Below are 12,655 nucleotides of genomic sequence, written 5' to 3'. Positions count from 1 at the left end.
GTACCAAAAATGGTTAAACTGTCACTGACGAGCCAGAATGTGATTGTTTGTCATTATTTTATTAATCGTATCTAACAAGAACTGAAAGAGGATTCTTTTACACAGAGTCTCACCACATGATTCACTTCACATTTGTATAAAGTTCCGTTTTAACATTCACTACGACTCCTTTCACAAAAAGAAATGACTGGCCTCCTTGTTGTGGAACTGCTGGTGTAAACACAGAGTAAATGTGTATCTGCAGGTTTGCAATTAGCTGTACTTTTAGCTCTCTACGCTAACACAGTTAATACTAAGTGCCACAACCCGCTAGCATGCCAGCTAACATCTCCCTCAGTGTACCGAAGTTAAATTGTCCCTGACGAACCCAAATTTGCAAATAATAAATTGTAAACCTTTATACAACTTAAAAATTAAGAACTCTGTTAGCTGCTCTGCAGTCGTCTGACATATTTGTATTTTTTTGAGACTTTTGTCATCACCACATGATTCACTTCACATTTGTATAAAGTTCCGTTTTAACATTCACTACGACTCCTTTCACAAAAAGAAATGACTGGCCTCCTTGTTGTGGAACTGCTGGTGTAAACACAGAGTAAATGTGTATCTACAGCCTGTATCTACAGGTTTGCAATTAGCTGTACTTTTAGCTTGCTAAGCTAACAGGTGGCACAACCCGCTAGCATGCCAGCTAACATCTCCCTCTGTGTACCAAAAATGGTTAAATTGTCACTGACAAGCCTGAATATGATTTGTTGTAATTATTTTATGAATCGTATCTAACAAGAACTGAAAGAGGATTCTTTAACACAAAGTCTCACCACATGATTCACTTCACATTTGTATAAAGTTCAGTTTTTTGTAGCATCGCTAACATTCACTATGATTCGTTTCACAAAAAAGAAATGACTGGCCTCCTTGTTGTGGAACTGCTGGTGTAAACACAGAGTAAATGTGTATCTACAGCCTGATGACGGTTTGCAATTAGCTGTACTTTTAGCTTGCTAAGCTAACACAGTTAACAGTAATTGCCACAACCAGCTTGCATGCCAGCTAACATCTCCCTCAGTGTAACGAAAACGGTTAAATTGTCCCTGACAAAACCAAATTAGCAAAATAATTTAAACTCGTAAACCTGTGTACAAATTAAAAGTACATTTTTTTCATTATTTTATGAATAGTATCTAACAAGAACTGAAAGAGGATTCTTTAACACAGAGTCTCACCACATGATTCACTTCACATTTGTATAAAGTTCCGTATTTTTTCTGTAGCATCGCTAACATTCACTAAAAAAAAAAAAATGACTGGCCTCCTTGTTGTGGAACTGCTGGTGTAAACACAGAGTAAATGTGTATCTACAGCCTGTATCTACAGGTTTGCAATTAGCTGTACTTTTAGCTTGCTAAGCTAACACAGTTAACACTAAGCACCACAACCCGCTAGCATGCCAGCGAACATATCCCTCAGTGTACTGAAAACAGTTAAACTCTCCCTGACGAACCCAAATTTGCAAATAATTTACACTCGTACACCTTTATACAAATTAAAAATAAAGTCTCACCACACTGCCTGACTTCACATTTGTATGAAGTTCTGTATATTTTCTGTAGCATCGCTAACATTCACAAAAAGAAATGACTGGCCTCCTTGTTGTGGGACTGCTGGTGTAAACACAGAGTAACTGTGTATCTACAGCCTGATGACGGTTTGCAGTTAGCTGTACTTTCCAAACAGCTGACGTGAAACCACTTGATTTTATTTTTTTGCTTGTTTCTTTGTTTAAGATCTCACTCTTCTGTGAGATCAGGCTAATTACTCTTCAGCAGACTGGGAAAGGCTAAACGGTTTATGGATACAGATGAGCCATGAAGCGCTCAAACTGAAGATAAAGTCTTAACAAAACATATTAAAAACATCATTCAATCTTAACGAGCATGTTTTTTATAAGGCTAGCTCACAATTAGAGTCTCAGATCCCAGCGGTGCCGCCGGATTGGTCAGGCGTAACCCCTGAGGGAGAGAACATATCCATCGGTGTTTGGTAAAACAAGCATTTGAACACGTGTTTGGTGGAACGTATCATATAAACGTATGATAAAAAACGCATATAAATACTCTCATATTTCAAATCAAATCAAAGTTTATTTACAGCGAGCAGGGAAGTGCTTTTGTGACTGCGCGGCCACATTAATAATTATACAAAATTGGGCAAAAAATATTTATATTAAAAATTAAAATGTTTGTAATATGTATAAAAAGTGTGTAAAGTGTAAATAATCAAGAATAGCAGCAATTTAAAGTGAAACAAATGTGCAAACTGACAAAGAACTGTATATCCATATTTCAATCCATACATAATATCATATATAAATCCATATAATATTTATATATCATATCCATACATAACATCCATATATAATATCCATATTTAAATCCTTAAATAACATCCATATAATATCCATATATAATATTCATATATAACATCCATATATAATATTCATATATAACATCCATATATAATATCCATATATAATATTCACATATAACATCCATAAATAATATCCATATATAATATACATATAACATCCATATTTAATATCATATATATTTTCTATATATAAATTTCTATATATAAACCCATATAAAGTATAATATCTGTATAATATATATGTTATATATATATATATATATGTGTGTTTTATATATATATATATATATTATAACTATCTATCATCTATCTAATAAAAATATATATATTAGGGCTGTCACACGATAAAAAATTTTAATCGAGATTAATCGCGATTAAAGAACAAAATTAATCTAGATTAATCTCGATTACAATTTTTAATCATGTGACAGCCCTAAATATATATGTATTCATCTCAATTAATCGCAAACTAATAATTAAGCAAAATTTGAACAGTTATGCACATTGTTATTGCAAGAACGTGTTTACCAATAAAACATTCATAAAATATGATAGAATTATTAAATCTAAATTCATTGTAGAAAGCACATTATCTGACAAAAGTGAGGATCTTTTCCTGTTCATGACCCTGACACTGAAAACAGGTGCACCAACCATAATGTTTTGATCTAATATAAGGCATCAATAAAGCATCAAAACACAGATATGATTATTTCATAGATCTATTAAGAAAACCCTTTAATACTGTGTTTGTGCAGAAAGAATACTGGGAAATACTGTTCTAAATTACCATTTAAACATCTATAAATACCTGAAACAGTCAAGTTAGCAGACATTATCTATAAGTAATTGACTGTAGCTATATAAAAAAAAGTGTTAATTAAAACAGTCCATGTAAACGCTTAGTCCATATAAATATCAGATACGAATGTGTTTTTAGAAAACTACAAACATCACAAATATAAATCATGTTTATAACCATGTGATAGAATAACCTGAATAAACTGTACAGATGAAACATCACAGAGTTTCACTTTTTACCGGAGGGGGAGGAGGCGGAGCTACACGGTTTTGATGGACAGCTCTAGCAGCCAATGGAAATACTCGTTACAAAGCTTGCGTGGTTTCATTCATCTTTTCATCAACACGTAAAAAAAGTGAAAACCGTGGTAATTATCTGTATTTCAGATGAATTAGGACGTAAAGCACATGAACTGTCCGATGATAAACTACTTTTAACAGAGACACACATGTACTGTATATGCCAAATAAAAATAGTTAGATTAATCTTGATTAATTTTTAATTAACATGATTAACGACAGCCCTAATATATATATGTTACACATACATAATATCCATATATAAACTATAAATAATATCCATATATAAATGACCCCTTATCTCCAGTACTGCAGTCTTTAAACTAGGACAAGACAGGTGTGTAAAATATAGGTCTCCTAAAACAGTGTGAACAGAAAAATGCACAAAAAAGTGACTGTATTTAAAAAGAGGGGGGAAAAAATCAGGATATAAAAAGTATTAAAAAGTAGTTCAGTGAACTGAAAGTCAGACCTACTGGGGAAAAGCTGTGGACACGGTATATAAAAACTCCAGCAGCACTGCTGTGTCTAATCCCCTCAAACCAGTACAACACACACTAACACACCACCACAATGTCAGTGTCATTGCAGTGCTGAGAATGATCCACCATCTAAATAATACCTGCTCTGTGGTGGTCCTGTGGGGGTCCTGACCATTGAAGAACAGGGTGAAAGCAGGCTAAAAAAATATGTAGAGAAACAGATGGACTACAGTCAGTAATTGTAGAACTACAAAGTGCTTATATATGGTAAGTGGAGCTGATAACATGGACAGTAAGTGTAGAAACAAGGAGGTGGTTTTAATGTTATGGCTGATCAGTGTATAGGCAAATCTAAACGGTTTATGGTGCGGGTATAATGTGTTTATACGAAATCTATAGCACCGCCGGGGATTCAAACCCTGCTTGGATCACAGCGGTAGCGAGCTGGTGTAATTTAACTCAAGCGCCTCTTACAGATTACTGGTTCAAATGATTATATTAAGTTAGGACTTTCTTTCTGATACTCTCGTTCTGTTGAATTTTTTTATTTTGTATTATTGATTAGGTCTGTTAGGTTCAAACAGCCAAAATAATATAAATAATAGAATTTTATGAATTAAAATGTTAAGATCATGAATCTATATCATTTCTGATAAACCAATAGTAATAAAAGCAGAAGCAGCACAGAAAGGTGAAGGACAACAAACCGGCGCTAAGGCTCACGTGATCCTGGTAAAAACACAAGCACCGCTGGATAAACATTAACCTAAAACACAGAGTGAAAGTGAGAGGTGGAAAGTAAAATAAGAGGTTAAGGAGGAGGAAGACATGTGAATTAGTTTACCTGGAGCTGAGGCGTCGACACTCCCTGTGTCTTGACTGATTACACCGTTACATATTAATGCTGGACCTGATTAAAGCCGCTATCTCAGGCAATCCAGCCAGGCGATAATGAAGGGACATTGTGTTCGGGTGCAATAAACACCTACAAAAAAAGAACATAATTATCACCAGATGTGAACATTTTCCACACAAGATTCTTTATTTATTCTTTATTTATTTATTTATTAGGATTTTAACGTCATGTTTAACACTTTTGTTACATTCATGACAGGACAGGTAATTACTGCACGTCTTTTGACTGTGAGGGGAAACCAGAGCTCCCGGAGGAAACCCACACAGACACGGGGAGAACATGCAAACTCCACACAGAAAGGACCCGGACCACTCCACCTCCAATAAATGTGCTTTTATGAGTTTTCTGTGCAAATGTTAATAATGAATTCAGTAAGCATAAGTACACAAGTGTCTGTATGAGGTTTCTTTGTGTGAGGTGCTCGAGCAGCTCAGCGGTAAATGACTCTAGGTGGAGGAGGGGAAGGTTGTTGGTGTGATCTGCACCTCACAGCAACATTACATAATCTATTTCCTTTCGGGATTTATTATCTTATCTGAGTGCTTTATTCTGTGCTTGTGTAAACACGCCCTTTTAACTCGGTCCTGTTAACTGCTGAAGGAACTTTGTTTACACCCCACGACCCCCCACCTCTGCTGTCGAATGAGGAGTTTACATTGCTATTGGAAGATGATTTTATCCACAGCTGTATAATTGTTTGTACATTGTTTTGTCTGTGTATTGTTTTGTCTGTATACTGTATTGTCGTCTGTATATTGTTTTGTCTGTATACTGTACTGTCTGTGTATTGTTTTTGTCTGTGTATTGTTTTGTCTGTACGTATATTGTTTTGTCTGTATATTGTTTTGTCTGTATACTGTATTGTCTGTGTATTGTTTTTGTCTGTGTATTGTTTTGTCTGTACGTATATTGTTTTGTCTGCATATTGTTTTGTCTGTATGTATATTGTTGAGTCTATACATTGTTTTGTCTGTACGTATATTGTTTTGTCTATATATTGTTTTGTCTGTATACTCTATTGTCTGTGTATTGTTTTTGTCTGTATACTGTATTGTCTGTGTATTGTTTTGTCTGTACATTGTTTTGTCTGTGTATTGTTTTGTCTGTATACTGTATTGTCTGTGTATTGTTTTGCCCGTTTACTGTAGTGTCTGTATTGTTTTGTCTGTGTATTGTTTTTGTCTGTATATAGTTTTGTCTGTATACTGTATTGTCTGTGTATTGTTTTGTCTGTATACTGTATTGTCTGTATATCGTTTTGTCTGTATATCATTTTTGGACCTGCCGGGTCTGAGGTTAAAGCCAGCGTGTTCACAGGCCAGTGATTCGTGAGCGTGAGTGTACAGGTCAAGACCTTGATGCCAGTCTTTTTTTCCATCCCTCACAGCACCATATGTGAAAGGCAGCTGCTATGTCACGTCCCTCAGACACGGTCAGCACAATCGTCTCATTTTGGGCTGAACGAGCTCCAGTTACACGACGTCACACACTCGTGAGCTCCGGCTACAAACTTCACACACTCATGGACTGTTTCACACACACACAGTTCACATGAGATTCCGGTCTCGGTCAGCTGGATACGCAAGCGAAAAGGGTGAACGCTGCCCTGAGCGCCGATCACGAGTCCTGAATGTGATCTGATGTGATACAGGCACTGGCTCAAAGACATAAAAGTCACTTATTTAGATAAAAAAAAAAACAAGTGGACTAGACGGTGTAGAATATACAGTCTCAAAAAGGGACTTCGGTACTTTTGGCAAAAGCTGATTAATTTTCAATATTTACAAGGAATAATTCAGACCGACGATTGGTTAAGTCCATTTTCTCTAGAAATTAGTCTGTTTGTGCTACTGGCTGAGCACCAGCTCTTGAACTTGCACTATGTCATAGGTATGTGTGCTTTTCTGTCGGCTGCTTTGCTTTTATCTTTCGTAGGTATGTAACATTTCCACAGATCTTAGGCTGCTTTGTTAATACCTCCTTTTTCCAGTTTTTCTCTGGAAATTCAGCAAAATTTATACAGTTTAAAACCTTTAATCAGATAATAAGTTCTGTCCTCTGTGGTAAAACTCATTTTATCTTGTGTTATGATATTGTCGTAATAGTGTCACAGTAACCAATATTTTAAATAAGTAAAATGACCTCTAAGTCGTTTGAAACAATGAAATAGTCCTGAAAGTTGATCAACATTTTGCCAGAATTATAGCCAATTGGTACAGAGGTCCATTTTTAAAATAACATGTATGAATATGTCAGTAATTGAGTAATATCAGTAGTTACATTTACATTTTAAGCATTTAGCAGCCGCTTTTAATTAAAGTGACTTACAGTACTGTGATAGTATATTGTCTAAGCAATTGAGGGTTAAGGGCCTTGTTTAGAGGCCCAACAGCGGCAACCTGGCAGTGGTGGGGCTTGAACCAGCAACCTTTTGATTACTAGTCCAGTACCTTACTCACTCGGCTACAACTGTAAACTGTAGTTTAATTGCTGATGTTTATATAATTCATGTCGGTAGATGTTTTTATCTTATTGGTCGAAGTTGGACCAACACAACTTCCATTCACATTTATGGCATTTAGTAGGCACTTTTATCCAAAGTGACTTATAACTGTGACTCAATACCCAAGCAATTGAATATTAAGGGCCTTTATCAGAGACCCAACAGTGGCAACTTGGCGGTGACATGGCTTAAACCAGCAACCTTCTGATTACTGATCCAGTACCTTAACCACTAAGCTACCACTGCCCATAATACCACTGGAATAGAATAGAATAAAATGCTTTTATTTGTCAAATATAAACATAGATGTGTGCAGTACAAAGAAATATCCAAGTTTGTTTGGAAGCCTGCGTCAGAGCCGAGAGGGTTAAAGACCTTGCTCAAGGACCCAAAAGTGGATGCATGGCTGAGCTGAGATTCAAACTCTCAACCTTTTGATTGATAGTTCAAAGCTCTACCCACTGGGCTACCACTGTCCCCTTAAAAAATGGCAACCGGGAAAATACATTCTTGTGGGGTGAGGGGTGGAGGAGGAGGGTTGAAGGAAAGGAAACCAGAGCGAAAGAAACTTTCTCAGAAATGTGAAGGACATGCCAAATTCCTTACATTCTCACAGACAGTGACAGCAAGTGTGGTTCAGATATATTCTACCTGCTGCACCATCTGACCACCTGACATACAGAAAAACTGTACGATCCGCATAAGGGATTCATTTCATTAAATTATTCATTTCATTACAGTCAATGACTGTAAAAAATTTTTTACATCAGAATTACACTAACATGCTAACACTCTTCAGGGCCACATTTAAATTCTTCTAGTATTCCATTAAAACGACATGCAAAGACAAATTGTAATAATCAGGCCTGCAAAAGAGACATGAGCCGTAAGGCATAGTATCAGACAAACACGTCTCTTCAGTCATTTCATTTATACAGGCTGTAAAAACAGCTTCTAGTTGTGCTATTCCATCACCGATTTGCCGCCAGGAGGAAGGTATAAAATATGAATGGCCGCCCGCGCTCCTCTCCTCCTGCTATTTTTAAATCCGTAGTAAGGTTTGGTTTTTGATTTCCAGAAAGACAGCGGCTCAGGTGTCTCTTCACGGTCGGAATCTCCAGCAACGCATTCAAATAAAGCATGGGTGTGGGTTAAGTTTTTTGTGGCCGCGACCCTGCTCACAGGGGGGTCCCCCGGGGCAGACAAGGGAAAAGTGAGTAAGAGTCAGCAAGAGTCATCGCAAATTCCCCCAACACTTCTGAGTGCTGCTCGGTCAGGTGCAGAAAAACAATGATACAGAGAAGAAAACCACAAAAGAACTTCTGCTTTAGAGTGTGAAGGGTGATTGGTGAGAAAATGAAAGACAAACCTGAATAAATGAGTGGAAAAACCACCACACACGGGTGATGATGGTTCCAGACATATATATTGGCTGTGGAATAATAAGTTCAATTTATATAGCACCTTTCACATAGCCAAGGACACGTTACAATGTAAATATTAAAGGAAAGAGCATACAACATACATAGAGAAAGAAGAATAATGTGCAGTAAAGAGGGAAGTTCTTAGTTGACCTTTGAAGGAGGAGATGGAGGAACAGTCACAAAGATATTGTGGAAGGGAGTTCCAGAGTTTGGGCCTAAGGAACTGAAAGACCTGCCGCTAACTGACACAAGTCTGAATCTGGGAACCACTAGAAGGCCTTAGATGATCTTAGGGTTCAGTTGGCATGGTAAGTGTAAAGGACTTCGCTAAGGTAGGAAGGGGCGAGGCCATGAAGGGCTTTAAAATAGATAGATGCTGAACAGGCCCCAATGCCCTTGGTTTTAGTCCTTGATGACAGAAGAAAGACAACTAAACTGGGTTAGAATTTGCAGTCAGAAGCTATTCTAGGTCTTTTCTAGAAAATGTGCAGTTTGATGAGAATCTAAATTATACACTATGGCCTATGCAGAACCACACATAACCCTGGCTGTGCAGCACCTTTGGGAGACTTCTGGACCTACAGGGCACAACTGTGACTCTTTTCTGGAGGTTGGTAATAAAGCCCAAGTTCCACTAGCACACCAGCGCTGGGATTAGTCTGCTGGCCACTAGTCTGCTGGGTGGGAAAGACCAGACTAAAAGTACCTGGTTAGTAGCCCAAGGCTCCTGTACAGAAGCGTAAGAACATGGAGAGCAATGCATGACTCTCCCTGCGAGAGACTGGCCTCACATGCAAATCCACCAAAGCGCTGCTGTGTCTGATCCACTCATACCAGCACAACACACACTAACACACCACCACCATGTCAGTGTCACTGCAGTGCTGAGAATGATCCACCACCCAAATAATACCTGCTCTGTGGTGGTCCTGACCATTGAAGAACAGGGTGATAGCAGGTTAAAAAAGTATGTAAAGAAATAGATGAACTACAGTCAGTAATTGTAGAACTACAAAGTGCTTCTATATGGTAAGTGGAGCTGAAAACATGGACAGTGAGTGTAGAAACAAGGAGGTGGTCTTAATGTCATGGCTGATCTGTGTATATGGAGGACTAGTTAACTTAGCTTGCTAACAGCAACATAAACAGGCGAGCAGATGGCCGAATAAGTCCTTATTGGGTTTCTTTAAATTCTATTCAATTCAATTTAATTCATTTTATGAAGAAGTAATTCCAGATAGCAAGACCTCTGTTTAGTTCTGGCCTAGTGGATAGAACTGTGGGTTACCATCTGGAAGGTTGTGGGTTCGAAGCCTTTAACCCTCTCGCCTCCTTTCCTGTGCTCTGACCCCATTGTCCAGAGAAACTGGGATACTCAGAAAAAGACTTTCATTGTACTGTACTCTGTTTATGTATATATGACAAGTCAGGTGTTCCATCTGCCCTAGATTATCCTTATCAACATTTGATTGTAAATACCAACAGTCGTTTCACTTTTTTAAAATTAGATTTTAATATTCTGTGGCCCAAATAATATAATAATCAGGCTGAATACATGAATCTGACAAACATGAAATGATTTCCAGTGAATACAGAGGATTTTTTACTGTGTATTTGAGATTATTTCTTGTTTTTATTATCAATCTGAGTTATCAGTTTTTATGGTGCATGTAAAAGATAAAAGTAAACGTAAACCTTTCCTGGAGATTTGACTTTTATCTCCAGTCCTGCTACGAGCACTTCCTGCTGTTAAGTACATGTGCTTATCTATTTCATATCTCCTCAGAGCATGCATCCAGTTCCAGCCTGAATTAGAAAATGCTTCAAAAGCACCGCTCGCTAACATAATTAGGCTGATTTGAGACTTCAGACCTCCGAGGCTAATGAATTTAACTGTCAGGAGTCGAGCGCTCTCTCTGCGAACTCGTTCCCCTCGATCAACATCCAGCCTAGTTTCGATCCCGCCTCGCCCTGCGTAATGGGATCTCGTAATGGTGAGTCCCGGGAGGCGCTAGAGAAGAGAAAAGCGAAGTGCACGCGCGCTTCATTAGCTATGCATGAACGGCGCGATCATCTGACGTTCCATCGCGGGCAGGTTAAGAGTGAGACTTTCAGATGACTGAGGTGAAACCAGAGAATACGTTTAAAAAATCCCCCGGCTATACAAACCACATGATTCTGAGGTGATTGTGTGACTTTACCTGAAATGAAACCACTTTATCAGTCCCAAAACAAAATGCTAAAATAACATGATTACTGTGCTGAGGTTTTGAGGTTTTGGGGTGTTTAATAAGCTACAGATATGTGTAGGACACTAGAGCTCCTTCACACAAATTCATCAAACCAGGTCTTTATGAACCTCGCTCAGTCGAGCTGGAACCGGACAGGCATATGATGCAAACTGGTTTTATACATTTGTTAACAATGGGTGTGGCTAAATTACAATAAAATGCATAAATAAAATGATAAAAGAACGTAATGACATTCGCAAGGATACACGTAATAATGTAAAGTCAACTTCATAATCAGGTGACCCAAAAACACCCTGACCCAACCTGACTTTCAATTATTAAATAAAAGTGTAGTCATACGGTTCAGTCAGTCACTAGGGCAGAATGAGATGGATTAGAAATTAGGTTAATATCTGTTATGAATACAATTTTATACTACAGTGGTACCTTGAAACTTGACGTCAGTTGGTTTGAGTTTTAAAGGTGTTGAGTTTTAAGGTATTTACTATTTTTTCCTATAAGGATGTATGGGGAACCTGTTAATGCGTTCCATGGTCCCATGGAACTGCATCTATTTTAGGCTCATGTAAAATAATGGGGTTGTTTTTGACACTTATACACTGAAAATATACACTAAAAAACACTGGAATACAATTAAAAGCCTTTATTGCTTTATTGTTTCCTTATGCTTCTTAATCGTGGAGATTCTTGATCTTGGAATACCGGATTCTCCATTAGTGGAGAGAACTTATGAGCAGTAATAATTAAAAGTTTATAAGTTTACTGTTTCTGTGTCGTTCTTTCAATACATTAAACCACATTAAGCTTTTTTTAATCACAATAAGCATTTAAGACTCTGGGAGAAGCTGATTCTCACAATTTCTCAGAACCCTGAGCTGTAACACAAGTTTAAAAGTGAAACAGGGAGGAAAATCCAGATAAACACAGATACATGTGGAGCTTTTAGAGTGGATTTGATGCTTATTGCATTTCTGTTCTACCGCACCGCTCAAGCCCCGCGCTGAACAAAGCAGCAGTCACACACGTTGAGTCTAGGGGTACAAATTTCTCGATGAAGGGCAACGAGTTTTAAAGATTTAGAGTTTAGGAGACGTAGAGTTACAACGTACCTCTGATGTCAATAATAAAAAAAAAAAGAAAGAAATGTAACATTTAACACCTTCATTCAAATACACTATATAACCAAAAGTATTTGGACACCTGACCACAACCTTTAGGTCGTCACAACTCAAAAACAAATGGTATTAAAACAGAGTGACCTGTATGTGATCTTCGGCTATAACGACAGTCACTCTTCTGACAATGCTTCTCACAACACTTTGACTTTAAGAACACTTTTGTCTGTGGGAATTTGTGCCCATTCAGTTAAAAGATGAGAGCATTTGTATGGCTGGGCACTGATGTTGGTCAGGAAAGTCTTAATTGATGTTCCGGTTCATTCCAAAGCTGTTCAGTGGGGCTGAGGTCAGTTTTAACAAACTGAGCTTTTCCTTATGTCTTTATAGAACTTTATTCATGCACAGAAGAAAGGGCCTTCCCTAAACTGT

The 12,655-nt window shown here is 37.7% G+C and overlaps 1 long non-coding RNA gene across 1 annotated transcript in view; it reads right to left on the bottom strand.

Moving 5' to 3' along the window:
- The window catches only part of LOC134312158 (uncharacterized), an 89,835-nt gene that overhangs the window by 37,664 nt on the left and 39,516 nt on the right, over positions 1-12,655 (bottom strand). The window contains exon 2 of the long non-coding RNA XR_010011505.1: positions 4,858-4,998. This is a non-coding gene — a long non-coding RNA (uncharacterized LOC134312158). The remainder of the gene's footprint in view (positions 1-4,857; positions 4,999-12,655) is intronic.

The sequence above is a fragment of the Trichomycterus rosablanca genome, chromosome 4 (genome assembly GCF_030014385.1).
Source record: "Trichomycterus rosablanca isolate fTriRos1 chromosome 4, fTriRos1.hap1, whole genome shotgun sequence".
In the NCBI taxonomy this organism is placed as follows: domain Eukaryota; kingdom Metazoa; phylum Chordata; class Actinopteri; order Siluriformes; family Trichomycteridae; genus Trichomycterus; species Trichomycterus rosablanca.
This window is presented reverse-complemented; position numbering and strand designations above follow the sequence as displayed.